This window comes from Akebia trifoliata, chromosome 13 (assembly GCF_017979445.1).
Source record: "Akebia trifoliata isolate Shusen 1 chromosome 13, ASM1797944v1, whole genome shotgun sequence".
NCBI classification, from domain to species: domain Eukaryota; kingdom Viridiplantae; phylum Streptophyta; class Magnoliopsida; order Ranunculales; family Lardizabalaceae; genus Akebia; species Akebia trifoliata.
Window position 1 is genome coordinate 12708885 of NC_141387.1, and position 14114 is coordinate 12722998.

Genomic DNA, 14114 nt, shown 5'->3' on the forward strand with positions numbered 1-14114 from the left:
GAGAGTGAGCTCATCTCAACCATTGTCATTCTATCATCAATGTAACATCTATTGGAATCTCGATTTATTTTGGATCACCCAAAAGTGATCATTGATTGGACCTTAAAAATTATAAAAATTATGCCTATTGCAATGTTTGTTCGATCAATTATTATATGCTATGCTCATTAATTGATTTGCCATGATCTTGATAGATATTTTTTGATGTGCATGCTTTGATCTTAATCTTGATGTGATGAATTATGTGGGTAATATTCATATGATATTGATGTTGTGATGGTTTGATTAGGCCTATGGACCCATTTATTTGAAAAGGCTCCGGGCACACCCCACCCTGTGTTACACACACCACATGCACGTTTACTGTTTTGCACACTTACACGTCCTATATAGCCAACGTGGTACTAGTGCGTGGCCCGATCTCTTCGGAGATGCGACGTCATTCATGAAAACCACAACTCCAGTCACGTACCTTAGAGTATATCAAACTGGGGCATCAATACCGTCTGATCAGGTGATTCTGAGAGGTATATTGATGCACCCAGGCTGGAGCGACCTGAGCCTTTGACCTATTGTGAGTCACACAGTCACATGTCCCGATTGCCAACGTAGTACTAGTACGTGGTCGGTCCCCTCGTGGGATGCCAAACCATTTATGAAAGCTACAACTCTTGACTCGTCCCGTAGGTATATAAAAGATAATCCAAGTATATCAATTGCACTTTTTGGTCAAAACCGGTGCCTAAGCGAGATCCTGCCCCGCTGTACCTTACTGTACGAGGGGATAGACTACGTCTATTCTAGACGAGAGGTATTTAAGTGGACTCTTGCTCAGCATTGTGCGCCACCTCTCAACTGGGGATCAAACTGACTGTTTTTGGCTTCAGAGAAGTGAATTGAGGTTTTAGATTATCACCTTACGGTATATCAAACCAAGTCACCACGTATCGAGAGGTATATAGGTGTATTTAGGCAAGGGTGGCCAGATAAAAATGCATTGCATATAGTAAGCTTAGACTCTAGAAACCTCCCTTATAGGCCACGACTCGAACTTATAGTGGGTGTTTCCCGGTTGCTCTATTTAATCCAATCAAAAGGTAAGTGGGTGGACTGGTTCACACCACTCCAATCAAACCCGCAATATCGGTCCAACCCAATAAACTTAATTGATGGGACATACTAGTCAATATCAAGTTAAACCAATTAGCCCCATTGGTAAATGGATTTTATGGATCAACAAATGAACCGATTGAACTAATTGGCTTAAAAATATTAGATGAAGTGATGCAAATGGAATATTCAGATTCATTGGGTCGAACCGGCCCAAACTCAAATGGGTACATAGTCCCAATCACCTTGCATCGGCCAGTTTAATTCAATGGACTGAATATTTTATACTTAACAAGATCAGTAAATCATTTTCATGTAATATTTCTTGATGGAAATATTTTATTGGTTAGAGATTTTGAATCTAGGGGTTAACTTAACCCATGCTATCAAGAGAAACCTTTATTTGTTAAAAGTCTACTCTAGGGTCCGTAACTAGTAATCCACCTTTGATGGGGTTTTTCAGGGTTATCATTGCACCCAAACTCAAGCGTCCACTTCCTAGTTGGAGTCGTAAGTCCAGTCGGTTAGAACGAACGTTGGTACCAAGTCAACAGGCAGAAATGACTTTAGAATCAGAGCTCACAGAGATCTGTAAGATTTTGGCACCCTTTGCCAATGATATCAACAGTATAAAGAGCAAAGTGAAAGTCTTGGAATAGATTTCAGAATCAACTGGCAATCTCCTTGACGATCCGAAAGGAAAAAGGGTAGAAGAAAATACAGCGAGACGTGCCTATGAAGTCTTCGAACTCGATGGAGATGAAGAGTATGTTGATGAGAATCCAGTGTTAGCCAACAGAATGTCTCAACTGGAGTCAGGTATGAAGAGTATAAAGGGTATCGATGAAATTGCAGCGGGCATTGAAACCCTGAACCGTATCCCTAGAATTCATCTGCTAGAGAAGTTTGTGATGCCTGAAATGGACAAGTTCAGTGGGGTAGGTTGTGCAAAAATGCATCTTAAGGTGTATGTTACTAACATGCGCACTATGGGGCTCAGCAACGAACAGATGACATTGTTATTTCAACAAACTCTATCCGGGTCAGCTCTGCGATGGTTGATGTCTCAAGACCCAACTATGGTAGATACATGGGAAAATATGTCAAAGACTTTCTGCCATCAGTACAAATACAATATCGAAATTGAAACTTCAAGAAGGGACTTGGAGTCAACTAAACAGAAGAATGGGGAAACATTTACTGACTTCATCGGTCGTTGGAGGGCCAAGGATGCACAAATGTGGGATAGACCTTCAGAGAAAGAACAAGTGGCTATTATCTTAAAAAATCTCGCGCAAGGGTATGCCCGACATCTAGTCTCCCAATACCTTCCCACATTCGAGTCTCTATTGCAAGCTGGTAGCCAATTGGAAGATGCTTTCACTTCTGGAATCCTTTCCAATCCTTCTGACAATAAGTTCAAAAAGTCTTTTGCCAGTTCCAAGTCTAGTACTGATCACGCCTATGTAACCAACACGTCTACTACACCCGTCCAATCTACTATCCTGCTTAGTAACCAAGTTAACCCTAATCAACCTCGAGCGCATAGGAAATTCACCAAATCTTGGTATGCCTTTGAGCATTGTCTTTCAAAAACTATTAAGTAAAGGGCTCATTGCACCTCTCCAACCTCGACCTTTACCAAATCCACTCCCCACTTCTCACAATCCCAACCTATTTTGTGAGTTTCACCAAAATCCCGGTCATCTTACTGATCGTTGCGTCGCTCTTCGTCATACAATTCAAGACCTCATTGATGCCAAAAACGTTACTGTCCCTGCCCCTGAGTAGCCAAATGTTACTACCAACCCTCTACCCATTTACCAACCTCCTCAGACTTTGAACATGGTATCCAATACTCAAATCTCGTTTGACCCAACCCTTCTCATCCGATCAGTCAATTATAAACCTCATAGCCCCCCTCTTACCAGAGTGACGGTCCCTAATGAGGTTTTCACCACCAAATGCAGTCTTGGCCAAGAGAGAAGAAATAAGTCTAAAAAATGCAAAGAATCTAAAGAAGAAGACTCAGTTCAACCGCTTGAAAATAGTTTCTCGAGTTCTCAGTTTGTAATCAAGCCCGTTATGGGTAATTGTCTTTAGTTGTTTATGAGTCTTGAGTCCAGTTCTTTCTATCAATTCAGTAATCAAGTCTGTCTTTTTATTTCTTATTTTGTTCTAGTCAAGTTAGTTTGTCAAGTCTGCAATGGTGTCAGCCGCCCTATCTAAATTTAATTGAATAAAGAAAATTTTTGAATACCTTGAGCGCACTAACGAATTAATTAATAACTGGCTTTAAGGAGAAATTCCTCTAATAAGGAACCTCCTCTTGAATGAGAAGATAAATGTCTTGCTCGAGGAAGCAAAGGTCATTGACCTCGGAACAAAAATAATTCCCAAGAAATTCAGATTGGAACTAACTTATCCTAAGAACACAAGGGGATAATGAGTTTCTCGGAAATTTCAAAAGACTTGTTCACCTGGGCCTATGAGGATATGTTAGGTGCAACCTTGGGTGTTTTCTGACACGGATTAGATACTGGCTTGATAAAATGAGATCAAGGAAGATGTTCTCAAAATGGTAGTGCTCTCAGAATAGGTTACCATTCTTAGACTAATGAAACAGTTGAAGCGGTATTGATCTCTAATAATGGGTCGTACATTAAAGAATCTTTCACCATAGTAGGCCAATAAAATCCCATCCTCTTCAGACTATGATAGAGTTTCGGCCCTGACTGATGTGAACCGCACACTCTAGAGTGTGCTTCTTCTAAAGCATCTCGGATTTCATCATCTCCGAGACATCTCATTAAGATATCGTCGAAAGAGCGACGATATAACTTATCGTTGAAATATAAAAATCGAGGCGCCCTACGACGTATTTCGATTTTGTGCTTTAGGTCGTCTGGCAGCTTCCCATGCTGTAGATAGTCGATAAGTAGCTATCTCCAATCTTTGACTTCGGCTATTTCAACAACTTTTGCTTCGTGAGACTCACAATTTTCATCTATCAAAGGAGGTAATACCCACCGATGGCAGATAAGGATACTCATTGTCTCTCCTTCTGGCATAGCCAAACTTGCAGCAAGACTAGCTAAAGCGTTAGCCTGCTTGTTTTCAGCTCTTGGTATATGCCTAATGATGACGTCTTCGAATTGTCTTACCAGTTGTACAGCATAGCAGTGATAAGGCACTAACTCATGCTTTCGAACGTCATACTCTGTCGAGAGTTGGTTAATGACAAGTTGTGAGTCCCCATACACGTAGAGTTGGTGTAACTTCATCTCTAGCCCGAGTTCTAAACCAATGATCAGAGATTGGTATTCTGCAACATTGTTTGAACATAACTTCGTCAAAGCAAATGAGAATGACAATACTTCATTTTGTGGGGTGATAAAAATTACACCTGCCCCCGCTCCATCTCTTCTAGCTGCGCCATCAAAGAACATTCTCCAAGCTGGAAGCACATCAATAGAGAATACTTCTTCGTCGGACAAGTCGTAAGACAATTCCCATTCAGCTGGAATAGGATGATTAGCAAGAAAATCGGCTAACGCCTGCCCTTTTACAGCCTTTTGAGGGATGTAAATAATTTTAAATTCTGATAAGAGAAGGGCCCATTTAGCTAGTCTTCCCGACAAGACTGGCCTTGTCATGATGTACTTGAGTGGATCAGCTCGCACAGTGAGTCGGATTGTGTGCGACAACATATAGTGTCGGAGTTTCTTTGTGGCAAAGATGAGCGCTAAACATGTCTTCTCGATGGGTGAATAGTTTACTTCTGCTCTAACAAGAGTTCGACTCAAGTAGTAGAGTGCACCTTCTTATCCTTCATCATTTTCTTGAGCCAACAATGCTCCTAGTGACATTTCTTGTGCACTAATATAGAGAATCAGTGGCTTTTTAGGAATTGGTGCAGAAAAAACAGGAGGCTTGAGAAGATACTCCTTGATGCTTTTCAGAGCATTCTCACAAGCTTCATCCCATTCGAATGATATATCTTTTTTCATCAGTCGACTGAAGGGATGACAACGCCCAGCTAAGTTTGAAATGAACCTACGAATGTAAGCAAGTCGACCTTGTAGACTTTTGAGTTCATGAATATTCTTTGGTGCCGACATCTTTTGAATGGCTTCAATCTTGTTTCGATCTATTTCAATACCACGATGCCGAACCACGAATCCCAAAAATTTGCCTGAGGTAACTCCAAAAACACATTTTAATGGATTCATCTTGAGCTGATACCGTCGTAATCTGTCGAAGGTATCACGTAGATGTTGTAAGTGATCTTCCCTTTTCTTGGACTTTACTACTAGGTCGTCAACGTAACATTCGACTTTGTCATGTAGCATGTCATCAAAGATCTTTTGTATAGCTCGCTGGTAAGTGGCACCAGCATTCTTAAGTCCAAAAGGCATAACTTTGTAACAATATATACCTTTTAGGGTACGAAAGGCTGTAAGCTCTTCGTCTTTGGAGACATTCGAATTTGATTGTAACAAGAAGATCCATCCATGAAAGACAAAGCTTCATGTCCTGTGGTTGCATCAACCATAAGTTCTATGATTGGAAGCGGAAAATCATCTTTTGGACATGCATTATTCAAGTCGCAAAAATCGACACATACTCGAATTTGTCCATTCTTCTTTCTTACTGGAACTATGTTGGAAATCCAGGTTGGATACTTTACTTCTCGGATAAAGCTAGCTTCTATCAACTTGTTGACCTCTATCTCAATCTATGGTATCAACTCTGGCCGAAAACGACGTTGTGCCTGTTTTATTGGGCGAACTCCGTGTTTAACTGAGAGCTGATGAACAGCGATCTTCGGGTCAAGTCCTGGCATTTCTTTGTAAGTCCAAGCAAATACATCTCGGTACTCTTGTAGCAACTTGAGGTACTCGGCTTCTTCATGCTGGTTTAGAAAAGTGCTAACGAACGTAGGTCGCGGTTCTTCAATTGTCCCTAGATTTATTTCTTTTAAGTCATCTACAGTGGCTTGTCCGCCTTCTTCAAAGACCGGTGGAGCATTTTCGAGTTCTTCATCTGACGACGTAGAATCTTCTTCAGGGAATTCCTCAATGGTAATATGATTTACCGAAACGACATCTTCAGAATTGTCTGTTTCAACAGTTGAAGTTCTGCTGTTGCTCGTTTGGTTTGTGAGGATGATGGTGCGTCGCTTCACAACCAATGCATCTGATATCGAGACTTCTAAAGCTGCTTGTCGTTTCATGCGAGATGGAATAGCGCTATGCAAGCCACTACTATCTTTATGCTCCACATGTTTATTCATTGGCTTAGGTCGACGTCGCGATTCTTTTCATATTTTTACTCCAACCTTCTGACCAAGTCTAGATAGAGCAGACGCACGAAATTTATGAATTTGTACATCATGACGATCATCTAAAGCACCTAATCGGTCAAATACCGACGTGGTCGAGATGTGGCCACCAATTCGATCAAAGACCGATGTTCGTGGAACTGGTATTTCTTCTACTAACTCATCGATGACCTCTACTGTAGTATGTTGTGAAGTAGCCGTCTTCATCTTAGAAATTTTGATTGGAGCTTCTGACGTATACCCTAGCCCCGCTCGTGTGAATGAAACCTTTTTTCCAGCTCGAATGAGTTTGACTTGTGTTGAAGTTAAACCATGAATTTGATCAGTTGGTAGTAGTTCACCCAATCGTACGGGTTTACCTTTTTTGTAACCAGCAATTTCGAATAACTTTAAAGTTTTAGGACCGAACCAACTTTTGGACTCTACTTTTGCGAGGTTATCTTCATGGTTCTTCGCAATTGACGTAGTTGGGACAACGTTTTCCACGGGTGTCCTTACTATGTAAGATTTTTGGAGAGGTGTAACCGGGAATGTCAGCTCTTCTTTCAACGTCTCCAATTCGATTTTAGAGACAGGAAGTTTAGTCTTTGAAGAAATCTCTTCGAAAGGTGATTGTCCCGGCTTCCGTCTCGATTGTGGCACGTAGCGAAGCATTAGTGTTGGCAATACAACTGTGGATGAAACGTCCACCATTGATTGACCCACTTTCATCTGTCGAGTTTCTGGTTCTTGCTTCTCACTTCGTTCTTTTTGAAGCGGAGGACCGGGAGAAATCTTATCGGCGTCATTCATAACATGCTTTCCTTTGTCAGGTTTTTGCTTACTCGAAGGAGGTACCGAAACTGGAAGTGCTTCTTGAATGACATCCCCTTCAAAATAGAATTTCGCATCTGCAAAATACGTTTCTGCCTTATCAAACGGTTGATCTTCGGCTATCACACGTTTCTACACACCATCTTGGTAATATTTGAAGCATTGATGTAAAGTGGATGGTACTACCCCAGTTTCATGCAGCCACGGTCGGCCGAGAAGCAAGTGATATGAAGTTTTACAATCAATCACATGAAAGAGTGCTGTTGACTCCAAATCTGCGATAGAAAGCTTGACTCTTATCATGCTGATCGCTCTTTGACCTCCTAAGTTGAAGTCCTGAATCATCAACTTACTGCGAGCAAGTTGATCCAATGAGATGCCAACTTGTTTCATAGTACGAATTGGCATGATGTTGACCGCAGAACCGCAATCCAGGAGGATTCTTTGAATTTTAGTCTCCCTCACATAACCTGTAACATAAAGAGGCCTATTGTGAGGTCGAGACCCCAATTGGAGATCCTCGTCAGTGAAGGTGATTGTGGCCATACACATACTGTCTTGTTGTGGATCTATGTCAGGTTGAATTTCCTGTTTTGAATCAGTTGAGCTTTGCTTTGAAGTAAGCTGAACTTTTTAGAATTCACTGGACAAATCCACGTCGACTTGTGAATCTTTTATTTCCGAGGTGCTATTGTCTTTCTCAAGTCGTTGATCTCCCTCATTGGAAGTAGTAGGATGTTCTTCGGGCCTATCACCGACATCATCTTCTAGCATTTCTGCTTCCACTTGATGACATGAAACCGTTCAGACTTCCTTTAAGAGCTTCTTGGGTAAGAATTCTAGAAGTGTGATCGGTAGACGAGGAGGTTGCTGAAGGATGTCTTCGGGGTCTGCGGACGGAACTCGGAAAGCCTTATTCTTTGTTGCTCTCTTTCGTTTCTTTGACCCTGTACTTGGTTTCTTCTTTCTTCTCTTTCTCTTTGGCTTCGAAATAGAAGGAGTCGACACATATGTAGGACGTCTTTTTCGACGAGTGACAACTGTCCACCCTTCATCATCAACTGAAGCAGACTCTGAGATGTCTGACTTTGATTTTGAAGCCGAATGAGATTGTGGTCCTTCTTGAAGTGAAGTGGGAAAGGTGATGATTTTTCTTTGATGTGGCCTTGCCCCCAGCGTGGGATAGGCCTTTTCAACATCAAAATGTACAGACATGAGTTGCGATGGTTTAGGTAAAATTTTGGTGATCTGAGGAGATGGAATCTGCGTAGCATACTGACTTGTCAAAAGTATTGGATCAAAAGATCCAAAAGTGACAGAGGTCATGTTGGAAGTAGCAACATTTTCGACACAGTCAAGTTCAATTTTCCCTTGACGTGCCAAATCCATAATCTTCTCCTTGAAAACGAAGCATTTTTCAATCGGATGACTGATCACCCTGTGATAGCGACAATACTTCGGATCATTGTCGCGACCTGCTTCCTCGGGTCGTTTGGGCACTGGAAGTTCAATGAGCTTTAATTTCAGCAACTCTTCGAACATGCCCAAGACATCAGCATCAGGAAAAAGGTACTCTTTTGCTTCAAGCTCTTTGAGAGTCTTCCAAGCTTTTCCTTTTTCTTGTGTTGAATCAGCTCGCGGCTGATCTTCTCTTCTCTTCTCTTACCTGTGATCTTGACAGGTTTGCTGGTAGTGGTAGACAAGACTTCTTTAGTTTTGAAGGACTTACCGTCCTTCTTTTCCTGTCTTCAAGGCTCGCTTAGTCGTGGAGTTTGATGCACAGCTATACTCTGCTCCATGTCGTGGGCTCGAGTAGCCAGCTCTTCGAAAGTGTGTGGCTTGATTCCTTTCAAATGTAGAGGAGTTGCCAGTGCATCCCTTGAACACACATCTCGATAGTAGAAGATTGGGAGAGTCGATCCATACAGTTGAGGGAAAGATTTCTCCATCGCTCTATGTACTCAATGACTGGTTCATCCTTCCTTTGTTTGACAGCGGCGAGCTCCACCATACTTACTGTTCTTCTAGTGCTGTAGAAGCGACCGAAGAACACTCTTTCGAGTTGATCTCAACTGTCTATTGAGTTGGGTTCCAAGTCAATGTACCAATCAAACGCATTGTCGCGAAGGGAGCGAACAAATTGTTTCACCATGAAGTCTCTGAATGTACCGGCGTTGTTTCAAGTTTCGATGAAGTGGGCAATATGCTGCTTTGGATTGCCTTTTCCTTCGAACTGTTGGAATTTTGGTGGTTGATATCCTACCGGAAGACGCATTTGTTCGATGCGTTGAGTATAAGGTTTGGAGTAGACCAATGAGGACTGTGGCATGCCCCCATACTGAGCACGAATGGTGTCAGTAATCATTGCTTGCAGTTGTTGAACAGAAAGCGAGGCAACAGAACCTTGTGGTGGATCTCGAGTAGCTTTTCGTGAACCTGAATAGTCTGCTCGTTGTTCCTCTTCGTGCGGAGCCATGTATACTTCAGGGGTGAATCTTGGAGGATGTGAGGGTCCAGCACTCAACTCATTCTCTTTGTCTTTCTGCTCCAAACGGCTGGCGAGAGTTGCAATTTGAATATCTTTTTCTTCCATTGCTTTTGTTAACTTGTTGATGGTGTCTGCCATCTGAGCAACTTGTTCCTCCATCGTTAGTGCTCCGGCTGTCATTACTGCTCTGATGGATGTGTGAGTTTGTGATGGAGAAGTGATCGATAAAGATCTAGATGATCCCTCGCTTGACTTCGAATCAGATCCAGAATCTGGCGAGTCATCTTCTACCGCGTCCGCCCATGATTGCTTCGTGGTAAGTGCTGTTTTTGTGGCACGTTTCTTGGAGTGATGCTGGAGAGGCTCCATTAGATTGATTCCTCCAATCTTTGTCATTGTTCGTGTCACATGATGATCGCGACTAGTAACCTGATCAGATTCAAGATTGGACGAAATAATTTTCTTACCTTTCTCAATAACAGCAGATGCGATAGCGTTGACGTTGCAAGATGCCATCGATGCTTTAGGTGATGTTCTTGCAGTTGACTGAAAGATGAGAGGTTGAGATAGTCCCACTGGGCGTGCCAGAAATTTGTCTACAGTAAATTTCTACGGATCTACCTCGAGATCCGTGAAAAATGATCGCAAATGATTTTATTGATTTTTTGATGAAAAGTGGATACAAATCTCAGTGTTTCCTCTGATTAACAGTCAAATACAAAAATAGTGATGATGATGTATGTAGCTTTTCTTCTCTCCGGGCTTCGCGCTTTATCGGCTGAGAAGGTTGCTTGGACGGTGGCTTTGCTTTGTGCTTGATCTTCTGTAGAGGCTTCTGTAGATTTTCTTCTCTCCGGGCTTCGCGCTTTATCGGCTGAGAAAGTTTTCTTGGCTTCCGGAGAAGAGCTTTATGCTTGATCTTCTCTTTAGTCGGAGTCCGGATCTCTGAAGAACTTTTGCTTTGTCTCTGGAGGAGGGCTTGAGAGCTTCTTCTTCTCTAGAGGGAGAGCTTCTGTCTTCTGAGAGAAAGTGATCCAGATCCCCTCTCAATGAGAGAGGCCCTTGTATTTATAGATTAAAATAATTTAACTTTCCAATTATACCCCAACTTAAAGAGGTTTAATTGATTTGTTTAAGAGGCTAAATTTGTCCAAATCCCATTTTAAGGATTCTATGGATCATTATTGAGCTAAACTCATTTATTTAGGTGTAAGGCCCAATATTTAATGTGGATCACTTGAATTTATAGGATCATGAGCTTTATCTGCGAAAACCCAAAACCCAAACTTGTAAGGGGGCACGTTCTCATTTAATGGACTCAATTTGGATTTGAAGTCCATTAATAAAATTAGGGATTTTTATTTATAAAATTTGTAAAGGCCTCCTCAAAATTTTGGTGCCTACAACCTAGTCCTAAGCTTACCCATAAAAGTCCTCCTAAGTACCGTGCGAAAAGTCAAGAAAGATAGCAAAACATGATCAGACAGCAATCCCAGAAGTTCAGACAAGATGAAAAGAAAAAAGCCTGCTAAGTTGAAAACCCGAAAAGGGCGGCTTAGGCAAAAATTAAGGCAAGCTCGCAAGGTTGAAAATCTGAAAGGACGACTTTGACAACAATCAGAGCAAAGAGAAGAGAAAAAATTGTAAGCTCGCTAGATCGAAAACTTAAAAAGGCGATCTAGGCAAAAGCTAGAGCATGCTCGCTAGATTGAGAACCTGAAGAGGCAATCTAGGCAAAACTGAGAGCAACCAAAAAATAAAAGAAAATCTCCATTGAGTTGAGAAGCTGAAAAGATGGTTTGAGCCGAAACATCCAAAGTCCGAATGATCAAGTTTCAATATCCAGTTTGAACCAAATATAGACTCAGTGGATACAAGTATCTCATCTATGATTGATCTGAAGAGTTTCATATCTCTAAGTGAATCGACGGGGAGAAAGAATAAATTCTATGATGAATTTCAGAAAGAAATATTTTGTTCCAATTTCTTTGAGCCTGACTCAAAATCTTCAATATAAAAAGTCAAAATTAAAAGTTAAACCTTTATTGCGTTTGCGGTAATCAAGGATTTCAAATTTTCATAACAAGGGCACTTCCTTTTCTAAAGAGTATAGTTTCCCCCTTACACTAGAGGCATTCGTTTTCAAATTATGTTCAATTATCCCCAGTGCAATATTCCTTGTCAAACTAGGGGCATTTTGGTTCTGAAACCTGGTCAATTCTAACCCCAAAGGATAAGGTTAACTCTGAATTTAAAGGTTACCCTCTTGATAGCAATTTGTTGAAAACCCCTGAGGTTCAAAAGCAAGTTAAAGTGTTGAGCGGACCTTCATAAAATCCAACTCTTTATTTTTCTCAAAAGAAAGAATCAAATGCGGTGTTAATCCCCCGTTCGTTTTTCAAAAAAAAAAAAAAAAAAATTTTAGTTCATTACTCTTTCACCCTGCATAGGTAGAGTAGGACTCTCAGAAAATTAGTTCAATACTCTTTCACCCTAAGCAGGTAGAGTAGGACTCCTAGAAAATTAGTTCATTACTCTTTCACTCCGAGTAGGTAGAGTAGAACTCCCAAAAAATTAGTTCATTACTCTTTTACTCCGAGTAGGTAGAATAAAACTTCCCAAAAAAAAAATTAGTTCATTACTCTTTCACCCTGGACAGGTAGAGTAGGACTCTCAAAAAGATTAGTTCATTACTCTTTCACTCCGAGTAGATAGAGTAGAACTTCCCAAAAAAAATATTAGTTCATTACTCTTTCACCCTGGGCAGGTAGAGTAGGACTCTCAAAAAGATTAGTTCATTACTCTTTCACTCCGAGTAGGTAGAGCAGAATTTCTAAAAAATTAGTTCATTACTCTTTCACCCCGAGTAGGTAAAGTAGAACTTCCCTAAAAATTAGTTCATTACTCTTTCACTCCGAGTAGGTAGAGTAGAACTTCCCAAAACAAATTAGTTCATTACTCTTTCACCCTGGGCAAGTAGAGTAGGACTTTCAAAAAGTTTAGTTCATTACTCTTTCACTCCGAGTAGGTAAAGTAGAACTTTCAAAAAAAAAAAAAATAGTTCATTACTCTTTCACTCCGGGTAGGTAGAGTAGAACTTCCTAAAAAAAAAATTAGTGCATTACTCTTTCACTCCGAGTAAGTAGAGTAAGACTCTAAAAAAAAATATAAATTCATTACTCTTCACCTAGAGAAGGTAGAGTAAGACATTCGACTTTCTCCCAACTTTTGCTCAGATTTGTCTCAAATCTCATTCAAATTTTCTCGAGTTTTGTTTTACTCAGATTTTACTCAGTTTCACACAGTGCACACACTTGCACAGTTGTTTCGTTAGTCAAGGAGAATTTTCTAAAATTCAAGGATCTGACACTGTCAGTAGGAGCTCGCGCTCAAGGACCTGACAACTTTTTAGTTCGGGGAGAGTTTTACCCTCAAGGATCCGAACACCCCGACGAATTACTAAATCAGGCTGCAAAATGAATTGTCACTAGCTTTGGCATTCAGATATCGCACTATCTACCAAAATAGATTTGCTATATAGTTTGCTTCAACCCTCTGCCAAAGAGGGGCATCTGTAGACACCTCATTTTTGCACTCGCCTGATTAATCAACTCGTCAATCCGATCGCAACGGTTCCCAATGCTGGATGTCTATTCCAATGCTTTATTTTGTTACCAGATATGTTTCAGAAATCCGGATGAGGTATCTCGAACTGACAAAACTTTAGAAATCACACTACGCTAGAAAAATACGACCCCAGAAACATAGAAATCATCATCTTGCTAACCAAAAAGAAGCTTCACGATAAAAACCACTAAAAATGATCAAATTATGAAAATACCCCTAACATCAAAACAACCCTAGAACCTACGTTACGCTTAGGAAAACCCATTCAAAACACATAAAACAACAAATCGAAACCAAATAAACCACTTCACCAATTTTCACAAAAATTGACAAAATTACGAAAATACCCCTCATAAAATTCACGATCATTTCACACAAAATTTTTTCATAAATGATAAAAACCAACATTCCCATTGAATTCCTTACGAAAAACTGATTCCAAAACATCCTGAAACATTGAAAAACGACTTAAAACGTAAAAAATCCTCTCCGAGGGCAAAACGGTAATTTTATAATTTTAATAATTAAAATTTTTGAAATTAATAAACGAATCATTAAATAATGTAAAGTGAAACATTAAAGTTAATCAAGTAAGACTAAAGTCAAGATATTAAAAGCCAACCAAGAAAGACTAAAGTTAAAGTATTAAAGTCAATCTCATAAGACTAAAGTCAAAATCCTAAATCAAAACCCTAATCTAAACTAATCAAGTCAATCTCATAAGACTAAAGT